Consider the following 17,556-nt stretch of genomic DNA (forward strand, 5'->3'; position numbering starts at 1 on the left):
ACAAATATTTGTGACATAACAAATAGAAATTGTTGTTGTAAGCACAACGTGACAGATCCTGCGAGAGAAAGTTTTTGTGTTTTTTTTTTTCTATCGTCCTATTCACTATGTGTCACTTACAACACATTGAGCACAAGTGCAGGATTTTGTCAATAGCAGACCGTCGTAGCCCAATGTTAAATAGCCCAAGGCCCCAACAAGTGACACTTTATCGTGTAAATAATTGTTATTTATTGCTAAAGATTTTTTTTGCTTGTTGCTACAATTCATTTGTTAGGAGAAACACAATGTTGTCGGCCAATTCTTAAAGGAATGACAAATTATGAAAGTTTGAGAGCAGCAATAAAACTTGAGATTGGAAAATATTGCTGAAATGCAACTTGAGTTGTGCTATAAACCATGGCGTTGCAATGCCATCCGTAAATTAAATAAAAAGGGGGCAGACGATGAGACCATAACTTACTCCCAAGAAGCACATTTACTCGAGATTTGGAAAACTAGTAAAGAGCGCAATTCCTAATATTTGAGCATTAGGCAGTGCAGGGACGGTAGACTCAATAAATTCTAACTAACAGGTACCCGATGATGGAACTATTACCGACTTTCTCAAGATATGGAAGACTAGGAGAAACAAAGATCCTAATATTGGATCATCAGGCAGTGCAGTGACGGGTAACTTAATGCAGCCTCAAGAAAAGGAAGCAGACGATTAGACGATTACCCACTCCCAAGAGGTAATGGAGGACCAATGATTAAGGTCATCCAGATAAAACTCCATCTGAGCGAGACAGCTACTAACGCTCTGATGGAGAAAATCAGCAAGGGCAAGGTTCATATTGCCTTAATTCAGGAGCCATGGACGACCCGGAACAAAATGTCTGGACTGAACCATATCTACTACCAAGTATACTATGCTGACACTGGTACTCGGCCGAGGACCCGCGTTATTTGTCATAAAAATTAAAATTATGTATTGGGTTGCCCAAAAAGTAATTGCGGATTTTTCATATAGTCGGCGTTGACAAATTTTTTCACAGCTTGTGACTCTGTAATTGCTTTCTTTCTTCTGTCAGTTATCAGCTGTTACTTTTAGCTTGCTTTAGAAAAAAAGTGTAAACAAAGTATATTTGATTAAAGTTCATTCTAATTTTTATTAAAAATGCATTTACTTTCTTTTTAAAAAATCCGCAATTACTTTTTGGGCAACCAAATATTTTCCCCAGAGTTGTCAACGTCGGCTGCAACAGTGAAGAGACAGTGGAGCACATCTGGTACCACTTTATCTGCCTTCTGACTTTCCAACACCGCCACCTACGTCGAAGCTGTAACTGTTGGTGAGGAAAGCAAAACAGACAGGAAATGAGGTACTAAAAGGGTGCGATGCGAAACTTCACCACATTTCGTGGGGTAGTAAAAATGCTAATTTTGGCCATGAATATTCCACTAGGGAACAGGGGCAAACTTCTCACATATCAACGAGTGCAGTCCGATTCAAGTTTAAGCTCAAAGATAAGGGGCCTCCATTTTATAGCCGAGTCTGAACGGCGCGCCGTAGTGCGACACCTCTTTGGAGAGAAGTTTAACATGGCATAGTACCTCACAAATGTTGCCAGCATTAGGAGGGGAAAACCACCACCGAAAAATTTTTTGACGGTCTCGCCAGGATTCGAAACCAGGCGTTCAGCGTCATAGGCGTACATGCTAACCTCTGCGCTACGGTGGCCTCCTCCTCGTGGGGTGGTGCCAACATTAAAAAGCGGGGCCAAGCCCTGGCAGAATTCTTGAATACTAACGACCTAATAACACTTAATATTGGTAACACCGCTACCTTTGTTAATAGGATTAGGGAGGAGGTTTTCGATGTGACAATATGTTCGGAAATTCTAATCGATGAGGTTCGGGATGGGAAGTTTCCATAGAGCATTCTTTCTCAGACCATCGCTGCATTAGGTTTTGAATTGCGCGGCCAGCGCCAAATCCGATAAGCTTCCGGAATAAATTGAAAAACAACTGGACAAAATTCTGAAGTCTTCTCAGAAGGAGAATTGGACAAGATAACTTAGGTTGTCCAAACATAGAAGACATTGACGACAATGTCAACAGGTATACGACTGCACTGTCTTTCGAAGAAAGTTGAGAAATAAAATCAGCCCAAGAAAAACCCTGGATGACCGGGGAGATGCGCAACATTTGTAAAGAGATCCGCAGACTTTATAACAGAGCTCGTCGCAAAAAAGTTTATTGGGATGTGTACTACATATGGCTCAAAGAATACAATAAGATTACCAGAGCGGCAGAACGTGCCACCTGGAAGATTTTCTGCGAACAGGTCGATAGCATTAATCACGCCGCCAAGCTGAAAAAGTTTATCTCAAATATTCATGTCCAAACTGAAACGTTAGAAGATGACATGGAAGTGAGAGCAGATTCAACGAAGGACATGTTGAAGCTTTTGATGAAATCCCATTTTCCACGGGAAAAGAAGGGAGACACCGGAATCCTGGAATAATGAGGTTGAACGTAGGCTTATCATAATGGAATTTATGATCAATGAAGCCTTGAGGAGCTTCAAAGTATGTAAGTCACCCGGACCTGGTGGAATATTTTCGGCGTTACTACAGAAGGAGACGGACTATCTGGTGCCCCTATTTAGCCAATATTTTCAAAGCGTGCCTAAGACTTGCATATACTCCGTAAGCCTAGCGGGAGGCTAGGGTGGTATTTATAATCATGCCCAGCAAGGCAAGTTATGCGACACCAAAAGCCTACAGACCCATAAACCTTACTTCCTTTCTACTCAAAACCATGAAACGTACTGGACAAGGAAATCCAGCGAACTGCTCAGATACAAACAGCATGTCCATGTCAAGGTAAGGTCGGTGGAGACTGTCCTGCACGAGGTTGTGCATGAAATAGAAGAATCCTTCGATGCCAAGACGTGCACTTTGGCGGTTTGATTGATCCAATCCTTAGATCAGTACCATCAGTACCGGATGAACCGGGTCCTTAGAGACTGAATAAACCATGTGCTAAGGAACAGGTATATTGAGGATAAATTGCGGGTCCCATGACATAAAATAAGCGACAAAGTGGTACAGGGCTGGCCACAGGAGGGCATTTTATCACCACTCCTATGGGTGACCACCATATATAACCTATTACGGATGCTGACTGAGGAGGGATTTGAACCCGTCTGCTATGCAGACGTTGTTATAATACTTCTAAGGGGTAAGGATCCAAACCAGCCAGCAGAAGGACCAAAAAATTCTTGCATATGGCATATGACTGGGCTAGACCCAGGTGTCTCAATGTTAACTCAGAGAAGACTGAAATATGCCTGTTCACAAGGAAGACGAAGGCGGACCAATTTGACGCACCATGTTTCCTCAATACAACGATTTCGATATCTGACAAGGTCAAGTACTTAGGTGAGATCTTGGATAGGAAACTTAAGTGGAGGTGTCACATACAGGAGCGTACTGAGAAGGCTCACAGATGTTGGGCATTATGTAGACGGACGTTAGACTCGAAAGGTGTCCATAATCCGAGAATAGTCCACTGGCTCTACATGAGTGTGATTAGACCAATGCTTACTTACGCCTCAGTAGTTTGGTGGACTGCTTTGGTGAAAAAGTGCAATAAAAGGACCATACAACAGGTTCAGAGAACATGGTGTCTTGGCATAGGCGGAGCGATGAGGACCACCCCCACTAGGGCACTGGAGACTATTTTAGATATCCGACCCATTGACATAGAGATTAAGTGTGAGGCAGCCACTGGGGCTATGAAACTTAAGGCGATGGGAGAATGGATTGAGGATGGGAGCAGCTCATACCATCACCGTATAATCGAGGCGACTATAGGAAACCTGGAAGGATAGGAAGAGGTTTCCGATCGGATACCTGAGACGACAATTGAGGTCGAGTGCAAGGCACTGCTAAAAGCGGCACACTCGTATTATTGACATTATTATTGGCACACTAGTCTTGACATCTAGATCATTTTACATCAAAGCTAGAGAACAGAGTGGCCCTGGGGGTCTACATTGAGAACCGAAGATCCGAGCGATCACGAAATGCGTGAGGTGGTGTGGTGCTTATGCGAGGACGTCGAGTCTCATATCTTTACGGACAGTAAAATGGCCATAAGGGCAATGGCAACCAAGACGATAAGGTCACGAAGGAGATTAACACCTTCTCGGAGAATGGCATCGTTTTGGTGCCGGACCATAACTGAGAAAGGGAGAATAAAAGGGCAGACTATTTGCCGGTGAAGGCCAGAGAACTGTGGTCAATAAACTTGGTTAACCCGAAGCCTTTTGGTCGACGAAGCCCTAGTTAAGGGCGTAGGCGCTGAATGCGCATGTAACACTGTGGAGCAGCAAAACAGTCGGTAGGACGTCAAAAATCCCTTGGGATGATCCGGATCGTGAGAGGACAAGGCTTTTACTGAAGGAAAGTGAGAAGGAGGTCAGTATAGCTTTGGGTATCATAACGGGACACATAGGACTACGAGTGCACTTATGCAAAATCGGTGGGAGGATGATGAGACGTTGCAGCATTTTCTTTGTCATTGCCTGGCTTTCGCTGTTAAATGACACCGGTACTTAGGTGGGGTAACAATACCAGACTTAAACCAACTTAGGGGAGTGGTATGGAAAACAATTAAGTGTTTTGTTAAAATTTTCTTTTTAGAGGTTACTTTTTTGTTTTTACCAAACCAAATAAATTTTTTTCTAAGTATAAAATTTCAATGAAATTTAAGATACATTTTAATAAAAAATTTTAAAAGACAACATTTTGCAGTCTTTACGTCAGCTCCTGGAACCAAAATCCGACCAAAATCCTCCGTAATTAGAAAAAAAAAATGTTTTCCTTGTTTCAAAGTTACAAAAGGATTTTTAGAAATTTTCATTTCCGAACCACTGTGAGAGAATTGTAAACAGTGTCTTACCTATTTTCCTTTTTGGCTATGCACTTGACCATCCACTTGTTGTGTTAAACACGCATACTATTTATGCCAACATTATGCAAATTTGCCCATGAACGTTCCATTAAGGAACAGGGGCAAACTTCTCACATAGTAATGAGTGCAGTCCGATTCAAGTTTTTAGCTCAATGATAAGGGGCCTCCTTTTTATAGCCGAGTCCAAACGGCTTTCCGCAATGCGACTCCTCTTTGGAGAGAAGTTTTTACGTGACATAGTACCTCACAAATGTTGCCAGCATTAGGAGGGAATAACCACCGCTAAACATTTTTTCTGATGTTCTCGCCAGGATTCGAAACCAGGCATTCAGCGTCATAGGCAGACATTCCAACTTCTGCGCTACGATGGCTTTCACATTAACATACACAGACGGCTACTTTATGGTCATACCTAATATATATTTTAAATGAAAAAAAAATTTATTACGTACATATGCATAAGAATTCTGAATTCATATGTTAAAGTTTAAATTAGACACCTCAAAATCAAACATATTAACATAGGTCTGCGCCTTGGCAGTATCCAAGCAACCAATCATGTAATATGTTACAATTTTTTACACGTGTTACTTGTAACAAAATAAGCTGCCAATTTGTAAAAATCAAAAAAAAAAAAAAAAAGCATTTGAAGCGTAACGTTGGCAATAGTAAAGAAAGCACGTATAATCGAGATGTTTTGATAAAGAAGGAAATGAAAAAAAAAACAATCCTCAATAGTCTGCAACGGGGTAATAAAGCAAAATAGCTACGTTAAAGCGTGCTAAATTCGTTGATGACGAAACTTTTGTACCCACCAACTTGAGACGCATTTTACAAGTTCTTTAAAAGATAAGAAAAGGAAAATCAGCATACACCAAAACTTTACTATAAACAAGTCAAATCAGAAGATTTCTGAAGTAAGAATGGGAGTTTCTTATCAATTTGGACCACTTTCTAGAGGCTCAAGAAATCAAATCAAAAGATCGGTTAACATGAGAGCTATATCGTAACATGGACCGATTTGCCCCTTGTATAGGGGCATTTGTGCATAATTTCGAGCGACAAGCTTTACTAGAAAGTTTGCGTAATGTCGACAGATAAACGGATGGAAAAAGCTCGATCGACATAAAAATGCATGGAAAAACATGGAACTATTATTTTGAGGTATAACAAAAGAAATGACGAAGTTAGTACACGCCCATCCTTTTGCGGATGGCTAAACCGCACACTAACAACTCACAATAATGGCTTCCGCTAAAAATGTATTCAAACTAATTCGCCTAAAATGTGGACTATTTCAAACAAAATTAAATCGAAGACGTATAAGTTAAGAGCTCGAAAAATCACAACGGAACTTTTTTGTACTTCCCCAACAATCCATATCAATAAAATATGGAATATTTAGTTGGGTAAAATTTTCTCTAAAGACGAAATTATTCTTTCCTCTAGGGAAAACATTTCAGTGGGATTTGAGGTAAAATTTTCTCTTAAAATATAAATATCATGCAATTTTCCTTAAAATCTAATAGCAATGAAATTTTTGTTTTAATTGGCCATGAAAGAACATTTGACCCATTAGCCAAACTGAGAATAAATTTCGAAGCGCTTCGATCTTCTGCGCTCCTTCTCCACACTTTGACACTAAGGTTCGAGAAGTCTTTACCACCTGAAGTTTCCATCTAAGTTTAGGACGTTCCGGTTTGCGTGTACTACAGTCGCGACGGTCGTCACACAACGCATACAGTTCGTCATACGAAGACGATATTCTCCATCAATGCAAACTGCTACATCAATTTTACGAAGAATTTTTCTCTTAAACACTCCAAGCAATTAATTTTCACAAGTATCCATGCCTCGCAACCATATTACAACACGGGTAGTATCAGTGTTTTCTAAAGTGGAATTCGTTTGTCAAGAGGTGGTCTTGTTTCTAAACTGTCTGTTTAAACTAAAGTACCATTTGTTTTCCAACAATATTCTTCGCTTTATTTCAAAACTGGAGTCATTCGTTTCGGTTACGGCGGTTCCGAGGTTGATAAAGTTGCTGTTTATCCCAAAGTTTTATTTCCCAATTTTCTAAATTTTCTGCTCAGGTGTACAAGATCTTACACAGTGGGAGAAAATCGAAAAAAAAACTTGTTAAAAATATGCCATTTAAAAAAGGATAGACATGACTCTTGAAATTTGAAAAGGTTAAATTTCGGGTATTACAGTGCTCTAGGTGATCCGGGCGCTTCTTTGCAGGCCCCTAAAATTCCGACTTTCAAAATTCTTTTCTGCTGAATACTTTACTTTACTTCAATTAGCTATGACAGAATATTTGTTCCAATAGCCGAACGTAGAAAGCGTTCCAAACGTCTTGATCTTCTGCGCTCATTCTAAAATCTATGACACCATGTTTCGAGGTGTCTCCCACTTGATCTTTCCATCCATCATTCCATCTGTACCACCGTGTTTGCCTTCAAAAGACTTCTTTGCTGGAGCTTCTTCATCCATTCTGACAACATGACCTAGCCAACGTAGCCGTTGTATTTTGATGCGTGTAACTATGCTATCATCGTCTTACAGCTCATACCGCTCGTGGTTCATGCGTCGCCTACATTCTCCATTAACGCAAACTGGTCCATATATTTTACGAAGAATCTTTCTCTCAAATACTCCAAGCACTGCCTCATCTGCTTTCATGCTTCAGAACCATATTACAGCACGGGTAGTATCAGTGTCTTGCATAGTGTAATCTTCGTCCGACGAGAGGTGGCCTTGTTTCTAAACTGCTTACTTAAACCAAAGTAGCATCTGTTTGCCAGTATTATTCTTCGCTTAATCTCAAAACTGGTGTCATTCGTTTCGGTTACGGTGGTTCCGAGGTAGATAAAGTTACTGACTATCTCAAAGTTGTGGTTCCCAACTTTCTCCACTTCTTTATCTGCAAGGCTTTTTGGGAGTTGAAATCATCCATTTCGTCTTATCTCCGTTTACTGCCAGATTCTCTTGCGATTCTTTCAAACGCTGCAGTTATTACTTCCAGTGACCGAGCTATGATATCTATGTCGTCGGCATAGGCGTGTAGCATGAGTTCTCTTATGATTAGTGTGCCATATCTATTCACATCTGCATCTCGCATAATCTTCTCCAGCAGGATATTAAAGAGATCGCACGATAGGCTGCCTCCTTGTCTGAAACCTCGTTTGGTATTAAATGGTTCGGAGAGATTCTTTCTTATTCTTACTGAGGAACGCGTATCAGCAAGTGTCATCCTGCAGAGTCTTTTTCAGAGATACCAAACTCGGACACGGCTGGAAATACGTTTTATAGGGCTGTCGAAAACGGCTTTGTGTTTAACAAAGAGATGGTAACTGTTGACATGACCTTCTCGGGACTTTTCCATGATTTGGAGCATTGCGAGTATCTGGTCTATGGTGGATTTACCAGATCTTAAGCCGCATTGATAGGGCCCAATTATCTTATTGGTTTTAGATTTTAATATTTTATACAGTAAGCTTGAGAGTATCTTGTATGCGATGGGGAGGAGACTTACTCCACTGTAATTGCCAAATTCCGTCTTGTCTCCTTTCTTCTATACGGGACATAGTATGCTGAGGTTCTAATCATTGGGTATAGATTTTTCTAGCCAGATCGCGCAGACTAGCATATGCATTCGCCTGATCATCGAGTCGCCTCCGGTCTTACATAGTTCAGCGTGCAACCCATCTGATCCTGCTGCCTTGCTATTCTTCAGTCGGGTCACAGCTAGTTGTACCTCATTCTGACTAGGAAGAAAACATACTATAGGGTGGCTGATGAATATTGCTACAATGATGAATATTGCTACATTTTTTTTTCGGTGTATGGAATACATTTTTCTTTTATTCATGTTAAATTAAATTATTAAATTAATTATTAAATTATTATTAATTAAATTAATTAATTAATTAATTAAATTAATTATTAAATTATTATTATTAAATAGAAAAAAAGTTATTACATTTTTTTTTGGTAGCGGCTTTCATCAGCCACCCTGTATGCCATCATCAGGGATTGTTTCTGTGATATCCTCTTCGCCGCCATCGTCGAACACTTGCTGCTGAGTGAAATGTTTTTTCCATATCCTCAGCACACTATCTGTATTAGTTACCAGATTTCCTTGTTTATGGGGGGTGCGCTTGCACCAAAGCCTTCGGTTTGATGTTTGATTATTTGGTAAAAATCATTCTGACTGCTTTAAAACGCTTCGTTCACAGTCACATCATTCCATTTCCATCTTCTTCTTGCGGAAGAGACGTGTCTCCTCTCTTCTTTGCTCCTGATACCACTCCTTTATATGCAACGTTGCTACTGATTGGTTTCTTTGGGGAGGCTTCTACGCTTCTTCTACCCATGTACTGCTTTCGAGGCATTTTCCATGAAGTGGGCAATAGTTTACCACTGCTTCGTTATGTCATCGGGACAAAGAATGGGTCAATCAAATAGAATATGGCGCTACCATCTGTTGTGTTTGATCTTTTCAATCTCTAGCTTCGGTGCAGTGTCAGATAGTACTTTTCTCGACACACTCAAATGGATGTGAATCTATGCTGCAACAAGGTAACGAGCCGAATTTATGTTCGCTCCTCGGATCGATCGTACATCTAACTCGCTGGTTGAATTCCTTCCATCTATTAATATGTTTTCAATTTAGTGCCTTACTTCTTGATCTAGAGACAGCCATTGTGAATTTTTTTATCTTGAAATTTGGTGTTGCATTTTTGCATCAATCGTTTATCGGAAGTTATCTCGTTGAGGCAAAGATATTTTCCTTCATTATCTTCGAATTCAATTCTCCCAGAACGATTTAAATGTCATGAGCGGTTGTATACCCTCTCTAAGTGCTGGTAGACAATGTTTTTAGTCTGCTCGTCCTGCCATCGTAACACAGAGGTTAGCGTGTCCGCCTATGAGGCTGAACACCTGGGTTTGAATCCTGCGAGAACATAAGAAAAAATACTCAGCGGTGGTTGTCAAGTAATACTGGTGATATTTGTGAGGTACTGCACCATTTGGTATGGGCGTCATGTAAAATCTTCTCCACAATGAGGTGTCGCACTGCGGCACGCAGTTCGGACTCGGCTATAAAAATGAGACCCCTTATCATTAAGCCTTAACTTTAATTGGACAACCCCCATTGATATGTGAGAAGTTTGCCCTTGTTCTTAAATGGAATGTTCATGGGCAAAAAATTTGCATTTGCTCGTCCCTGTTTTCCGTCGGGGCATGTGCACAAGTCAAGCTGATGTTGATGAAGGATTGTGGATAGCCTCTCATCAACCTAGAGACAAAGTGTTTCAGTCTCCAACTAACCACAAATCCACAGCTAAACGCATACCTCGTGTCATAGCAGCTATAGTATAATTCATCACCGTTTGGTGTTGCTGTGACACCTTTCACGATCCATCGGACTTCTTTTAAGGCGATCTCATTCTTTTCCAATACATCCGGCAGTGCGTATAGTGCACCTTCTCTACAAAGAGTCCGGATATACTAGATGGAGATCTTCAGATCATGGTCTGTTTTTCGTTTGAGGGGTTTCTAAACATCCGTTTTTATAACCACCACCGAAGGATGGGGGTATATTCATTTTGTCATTCCGTTTGCAACACCTCGAAATGTCCTATTCCGACCCTATAAAGTATATATATTCTTGGTCGTCGTAAAAATCTAAGACCATCTAGTCATGTCCGTCCGTTGAAATCACTCTACAGTCTTAAAAATAGATATATTGAGCCGAAACTTTGCGCAGATTCTTTTTTTGTCCATAGGCAGGTTAAGTTCGAAGATGGAATATATCTTGCCCGAAGATGGACTATATCTTTGCCTATAAAAGCCACATTTATCATCCGATTTTGCTGAAATTTGGGACAGTGAGTGAGTGTTGGGCCACCCGGCAACCTTCTTCAGTTTGTTCCAGATTTGGATGTAGCTGCCATATAGACCGATCTCTCGATTTAAAATTTTGGGCCCATAAAAGGCGCATTTATAGTCCGATGTCGCCGAACTTTGGAAAAATGAGTTTTGTTAGACCACTCGACATCCTTCTTCAATTTGGCCCTGATTGGTTCAGATTTGGATACAGCTGCCATATACACTGATATCTCGATTTAATGTTTTGGGCCATAAATGGTGCATTTATAATCCGATTTCACTTAAATTTGGGACAGTGAGTTGCGTTAAGCCCTTCGACATCCTTTTGTAATTTGACCTGGATCGGTCCAGATTTGGATCTAGCTGCCATATAGACCGATCTCTCGATTTAAGAACTTGGGCCAATAAAAGGCACATTTCGTGTCCGATTTTATTTATTTTCAAGATTTAGAACAGTGAATTATGTTAGGCCCTTCGATATTTTTCTGCAATTTGGCTAAGATCGGCTTAGATTTGGATATAGCTGCCATATAGACCGATCTCTCGATTTAAGATCTTAGACCCATAAAATTCGCATTTATTGTCCGACTTCTCCAAAATTTGGAACAGTGAGTTGTGTTGGACCCTTGAACATTCTTCTTCAATTTAGCCCTGATCGGTTCAGATTTGGATATAGCTGCCATAGAGAAAGATCTGTCGATTTTAGGTCTTGGACCCATAAAAGCCGCATTTACTGTCCCATTTCTTTCAAATTTGGAATAGTGAGTTGTGTTAAGCCACTCGACATCTTTCTTCAATTTGGCCTGGATCGGTCCAGATTTGGATACAGCTGACATATAGACCTATTTTTCGATTTAAGAACCTTGACCCATAAAAGACCCATTTTAGTCCGATTTCTCCGAAATTTGGAACAGTGAATTATGTTAGGCCCTTCGATATTTTTCTGCTATTTGGCCCAGATCGTCTTAGGTTTGGATCACTTTTAAAGACTTGGCGCTATAAAAGGCGCATTTATTATCCGATTTTGCTGAAATTTCACACAGTGAATTATGTTAGGCTTTTCGGTTCAGATCGGTCTTTATTTGGATATAGCTGCCAAAAAGACCAATATTTTGTTCTACCATTGAACAGTGACTTGTATTTATTAAACCACTCAATGTCCATGCCGAATTTGGTCCAAATCGGACCATATTTCGATGTAGCTGATGTGGGTGCTGAAATTATGTATTTTTTACCGAACTATGATGAAAGGTAGTTTACCCGAGGTATTGGTTATCCAAAGTTCTGCTCGGCCGAACTTAATGCGAACTAAATTGTTAATATTTTTTCGCTTCTCAGATTATTATGTGGGATGGCATATGTGTCCCTCGATGTCTCGAGCCGCTTGCTATAAGATCGGTTGGCCGCTTCAAGCCGCCCTTAACCAGGGAACAGACGCTGATGTTGACCATTGGTTATATAATAGCAACAATAACTCGCCTTGTCATTCTAAGTACCATAGGCGCTAAGTATTTAAGTGAGACTCAGTGTTACCTTCCCCCACACTGAGAATCTTCTCACGAAATAGCGGCCTGCCCGCGGCCATATAAAGTCAAAGCTTCATCTTCATCCTGTGGATGACTCCGGTAGCTTACGGCTAAGCTTCCTGTGATAACGAACACCACACAAGTCGAAGGTCAAGGTGCCAGCCTGTGTGGTGTGAGCAAAGTGCCCGCCTGTGTGGTGCTCACAGTTATCCCGTGTCGACCGGAATTGCAATGACATTATCTCTTAAAATAACATTCCTTTTCAATTTTCTCCAATGACAAAATTTCAGCGCATCTATACACATGTTCTGCAGCAATTCACAATAAAAAATTATAATTTTTATTGACATGCCATATGCAATTATTCTGCATCAAGAAGCTTTCCAATAACCATATATTTAATCCAATATCCATAATGTTACAAATATTTTCCTCAAACCTTATAAAATATTTGCATTTCCCTCCATGCAACACCATTTTTCAAATTAATAAACATTTCCAAATTCTTGGCAGTTTAAAGTAATTGCGCCATTTTGGGTCAATTATTGTAATTACCTACTGAAAGCATTTCACACCATGATGCATTTCTTCGAAACACTATCATATAAAAGTAGAGACAACCCCAAACCTCCTTAAATGAAAACTGTTATTTGCACAAAATTTCCAATGATTATAACTAACCGTCAATGCCGTTAATTTCACTCAATTATGAATATTTGCAGCCATTACTGGTATTTGGAAAATAACACTAAATTTGGATTTCTAAATAGTATTGATTTTCTATAAAGTGATGATGGTGGCAATGGTGGTGTTGGATGTCTTCAATCCATCTAAGTGGGTCGATTTAAACCGGAATCACTTTAGCAGTTAGATATCCATAATTGTAAGTGCAAATACGCTAGAAAGAAAAAGTAGTCGACATGCAAGCACGTTTGTATTTTTAATTAACACTCAACTCAAAAATGTGGAATGAGTAATAAAAGCGATTTCTTTAATAAATAATTGCGGTGTTAATGCAAACAATTTGCAGTGTGTGGCTTTGGGCATTGAGTGAGAGGTGTAAAGAAATGCCAGTGGTTTGTTAATGCGTTATCTGCGGCCGAATCGAATCTTATATGCCAAACATTATGGATGGCGTTCGTCTCGTTCTGTAAACGACGTACAAAAACTGATTGGAGGTCGGTGGGGGGCAAAAGTCAATTTGCCAACTTTTTATCATATTCGTATTATGTTAGTGCTCTGTATTGATGGTTCTAGCGGCTCAAGAAGTCCAATCAAAAAATTGGTTTATATAGGGGATATACCTACTTCTGCACCTATTTAAGTGGCATTTGGTGTGACTGTTGGACCTGCCTAACTTGCCTAATTTCAATCAAATTGGATAAAGTATGAGACTTCTAGGTGCTCAAGAAGTTAGATCGAACAACCGATATATATGGAGGGTATACCTTAATCTGAATCGTTATGGCCAATTTACAATCCCCAATGTTCTACTTCAATGTGAAAATTTTGCGCAAAACTTCAAGCGAGGAGGTTCATTTGTTCAAAGCTTTTGAGATTGCGACGGACGGACATGGCAAGATCAATTTAGAAAATGACAAGACTTTATAGAATTGCTGATCAATATTGAGAGGTGTAACACTCACTGTATGCCATCCTATGTTGTGGGTATAATGGGAGGATTTTGTCTATGATTCTGGAGGCCAAACCCAGAAAACAAATTGTTGATATCAGCAAACTCTGTAAGCTGATATGAAATCAAAATTTGTTACATTTGAAGAACACAAAACAAAGTTTTGTTACAGCAAACATTTTAGCTGCTTTTACTTCCAAATTTCTCTGAGTGCACTTGGCCTCAAAATCCTTTCGATTGTGAATAACAACCAAACGGGACAGTATGGAACTTAGACAAAAGCAATTTGGGTGAAGGAGATGGATCAGACCTAAATGTTTTTTCCCAAGTGATTGGAGTTCTACCCGTAAAAGCCAACGAATTGGCATTTAGACATATCACAACAATATGGATCATAAATTGACGTTATTTGAGGGAGGAGTAAGAATCTGGTATTTGAATGTACCGCAAGCACTTCCTAAATCACACAGCCATTTTTGGATTCTAGATCCTAGCTTGATTTTCCTAAAATTTGAAACAAAGATTTGAGTTGGACCTCTCGCCAGCTGTGCTGATTATGGTACAGATAGGTGCATATTTTCGATTTCCTAACTATAGGTCATAAGCCCATAAAGGGTGAGTTTATTAACCGATATCACGAAAATATAGAATATTGAGTTGTTTAAGACCCCATAACATCTGTGTCGAGTATGGTCCAGCTCGAACAATATTAAGATATAGCTGTCCCAAAGTCCATTCTCCCGATTGAAGAACTTTGGGACATAAGAGGCCCATTTACAAGCTGATTTCGTCGAAACTTGGTACAGCGATTTACATTAGACAAACTCCAAGAGCCCGAACCAAGATGTGTCAGAAGAGGTTTCACGTTCGTCGTGAAACCACGTTTAATCGCTAGGTCCTGATAATGTATCACCGGTTCAATTGCATGCTGTCAACGATAGACTGACATGTCGTATATACCATTACGACACAAAGGTCAGCAGTGTGACACTTCAAGGAAATATGTGTTAAAGTCTCTGGAAGACAAAACTGTGCAAGTGGTAGCATATGCTGATGACGTTGCATGCGGTTAAGGAAAAGCTATGTATACAACAGCAAAGTAGGCGGCCGAGAGTGGTCTAGGCCTATAGCCATCAGAAGTAGTGTTGTTCTTGTTAGCAAGACATCCAGGTACCCACGGTGGCATCTGTTTCCTTGAGAATGCTTCATTTACTAAAAATGCTTAACACGTGCCCTTTTTGGTGGTAGGAAGTTGAACTTCAAATACAAAATTTTGGAAATACAGCTTGTCTTGCACTGTCTGTAAACTGTATACTGCAGTTTTGAGACATATCCACTATTCCTGAAAGAACTACAGTAGTGCTTTATTGTGTTCCAGTCTGGTGGATAGCGCTCCAAAAGTCTACCTTCTGTTCAATACTAAGCCGAATTCAAGGGATGGCTTGTTTGTGCATCACAGTCACACTGAGAACGACACAATGTTATACTCGATTCCCGATGTTCAGTGCAGTGTGGATCAGTGTTACCGTTGTGTGGCTAAAGTTGGAATTTCCGACCGTTTCAGAGACCATTAACTTTGGGCATAATATTGGGGTGAGTGACCACCCTGGGAATTGACTCCAAGCTTTTATATAAGTTTTGTGCTCTACTCTTAAATCCCTTTTGTTTGAGTCCCATTTTGCTCCGGTGATCGGCCTACATATCTGTTAGGGGCTATTTTTGGTAGTTTGGGCGACCTCCCAATACTTGGGATAAAATTGTATATATAGTTCGTAATCTACTCTTAAATACCTTTCATTTGATACCCATATTGTGCCAATCGGTAAACATGTCCGTTTGAGTTGCTGTTGGGAGGGGCACCCCCCACGTTTTTTATACCATTCACCATAGGATGTAGGTATACTAATTTCGTCATTCTGTTTGCAGCACCTCGAAATATGCATCGGAGACCCCATAACGTATATATATTCTTGATCGTCATGTCATTTTAAATCGATCTAGCCAAGTCCGTCCGTCCGTCTTTTCGTCTGTCTGTCGAAAGCACGCCAACTTTCGAAAAAGTAAAGCTACCCGTTTGAAATTTTGCACAAATACTTTTTATTACCGTAGGTCGGTTGGGATTGTAAGCCAAATCGGTCCATGTTTTGATAAAGCTACCACATAAACCGATCTTGGGTCTTGACTTCTTGAGCCTCTAGAGGGCGCAATTCTTATTAAATTTGACTTAAATTCGCATGAGGTGTTTTGTTATAACTTCCAATAACTGTGATAAGTTTGATTGAAATCGGTTCATAATCTGGTATAGCTGTCATATAAAACGATCTTGGATCTTGACTTCATGAGCCAATAGAGCGAGAAATTCTCATCCGATTTGACTGAAATTTTGCACGAGGTGTTATGTCTTCCTATAAGTATGCTAAGTATGGCGCAAATCGGTTCATAACCTGGTATAGCTGCCATATAAACGGATGTGGGATCTTGACTTTTTGAGCCTATAGAGGGCGCAATTCTCATCCGATTTGACAGAAATTTTGTACAACATACGTGTCTAATCTGAATCGATTAATAGCTTGATACAGTTTCCATATAAACCGATCTCCAGATTTTGCTTCTTGAGCCCCTACAAGGCGCAATTCTTATCGGAATAAACTGAAATATTACATAATGACTTCTATAATGTTCAGCATTCAGTTATGGTCCGAATCAGACTATAACTTGATATAGCCCTAATAGCATAACAGTTTTTATTCAATATTCTTTGTTTGCCTAAAAAGAGATACCGCGCATAGACCTCGACAAATGCGATCCATGGTGGAGGGTATATAAGATTCGGCCCGACCGAACTTAGCACGCTCTTTCTTGTTTAACCTCAAAGTTATATACCAATTTAGTGTTTTTGGGTACCCAATAAAGGGTATACAAAATTTCGATTAGATCAATGCATCCATCCTCAAGATCTTGCATTTTTGAAAATTGAGTTAATGATGTCAAAAAATTAAGTACCCTATATTTACTGGGGGCCAGAACCCTACCATCCATAAAAATGTCATGAAAATCGGATCAACCGTTTTTGGGTCTATATGGAACAAACAACGTGCAACACTTTCATTTTCATTATCTCCACCATAGCATGGGGGGTATACTAACTTCGGCATTGGGTTAGTAACACATCGAAATATTGATCTGACACCCAACAAACTTCATAAATTCTCGATCTCTTGACATCCCTTCTTAAGCTGATAAAGGACGCAATTATTACCCGAGTTGGCTGTAATTTAGCATGAATTGTTTTGTCATATCCTCCAATAACTGTTCCAAGTATGGTCCAAAATGGTTCAAAACCTGATATAATTCTCATATAAACCAATCTCGAATCTTGACTCCTTGAGACGTTAGAGGGCGCAATTATTAACCTAATTTGGCTGAAATTTTGCATTAAGTTTTTTGTTATGACTTTCAACAACTGTGCCAAGCATGGTCTAAATCGGTTAATATCCTGATATAGCTCCCATATACACCGATCTCCCGATTATA

The 17,556-nt window shown here is 39.9% G+C and overlaps 1 protein-coding gene across 1 annotated transcript in view; it reads left to right on the top strand.

Annotated features, from left to right (window-relative positions):
* The window catches only part of LOC106082251 (uncharacterized), a 35,074-nt gene that overhangs the window by 15,891 nt on the left and 1,627 nt on the right, over positions 1-17,556 (top strand). The window lies entirely within an intron of this gene.

This window comes from Stomoxys calcitrans, chromosome 2 (assembly GCF_963082655.1).
Source record: "Stomoxys calcitrans chromosome 2, idStoCalc2.1, whole genome shotgun sequence".
Lineage (NCBI taxonomy): Eukaryota > Metazoa > Arthropoda > Insecta > Diptera > Muscidae > Stomoxys > Stomoxys calcitrans.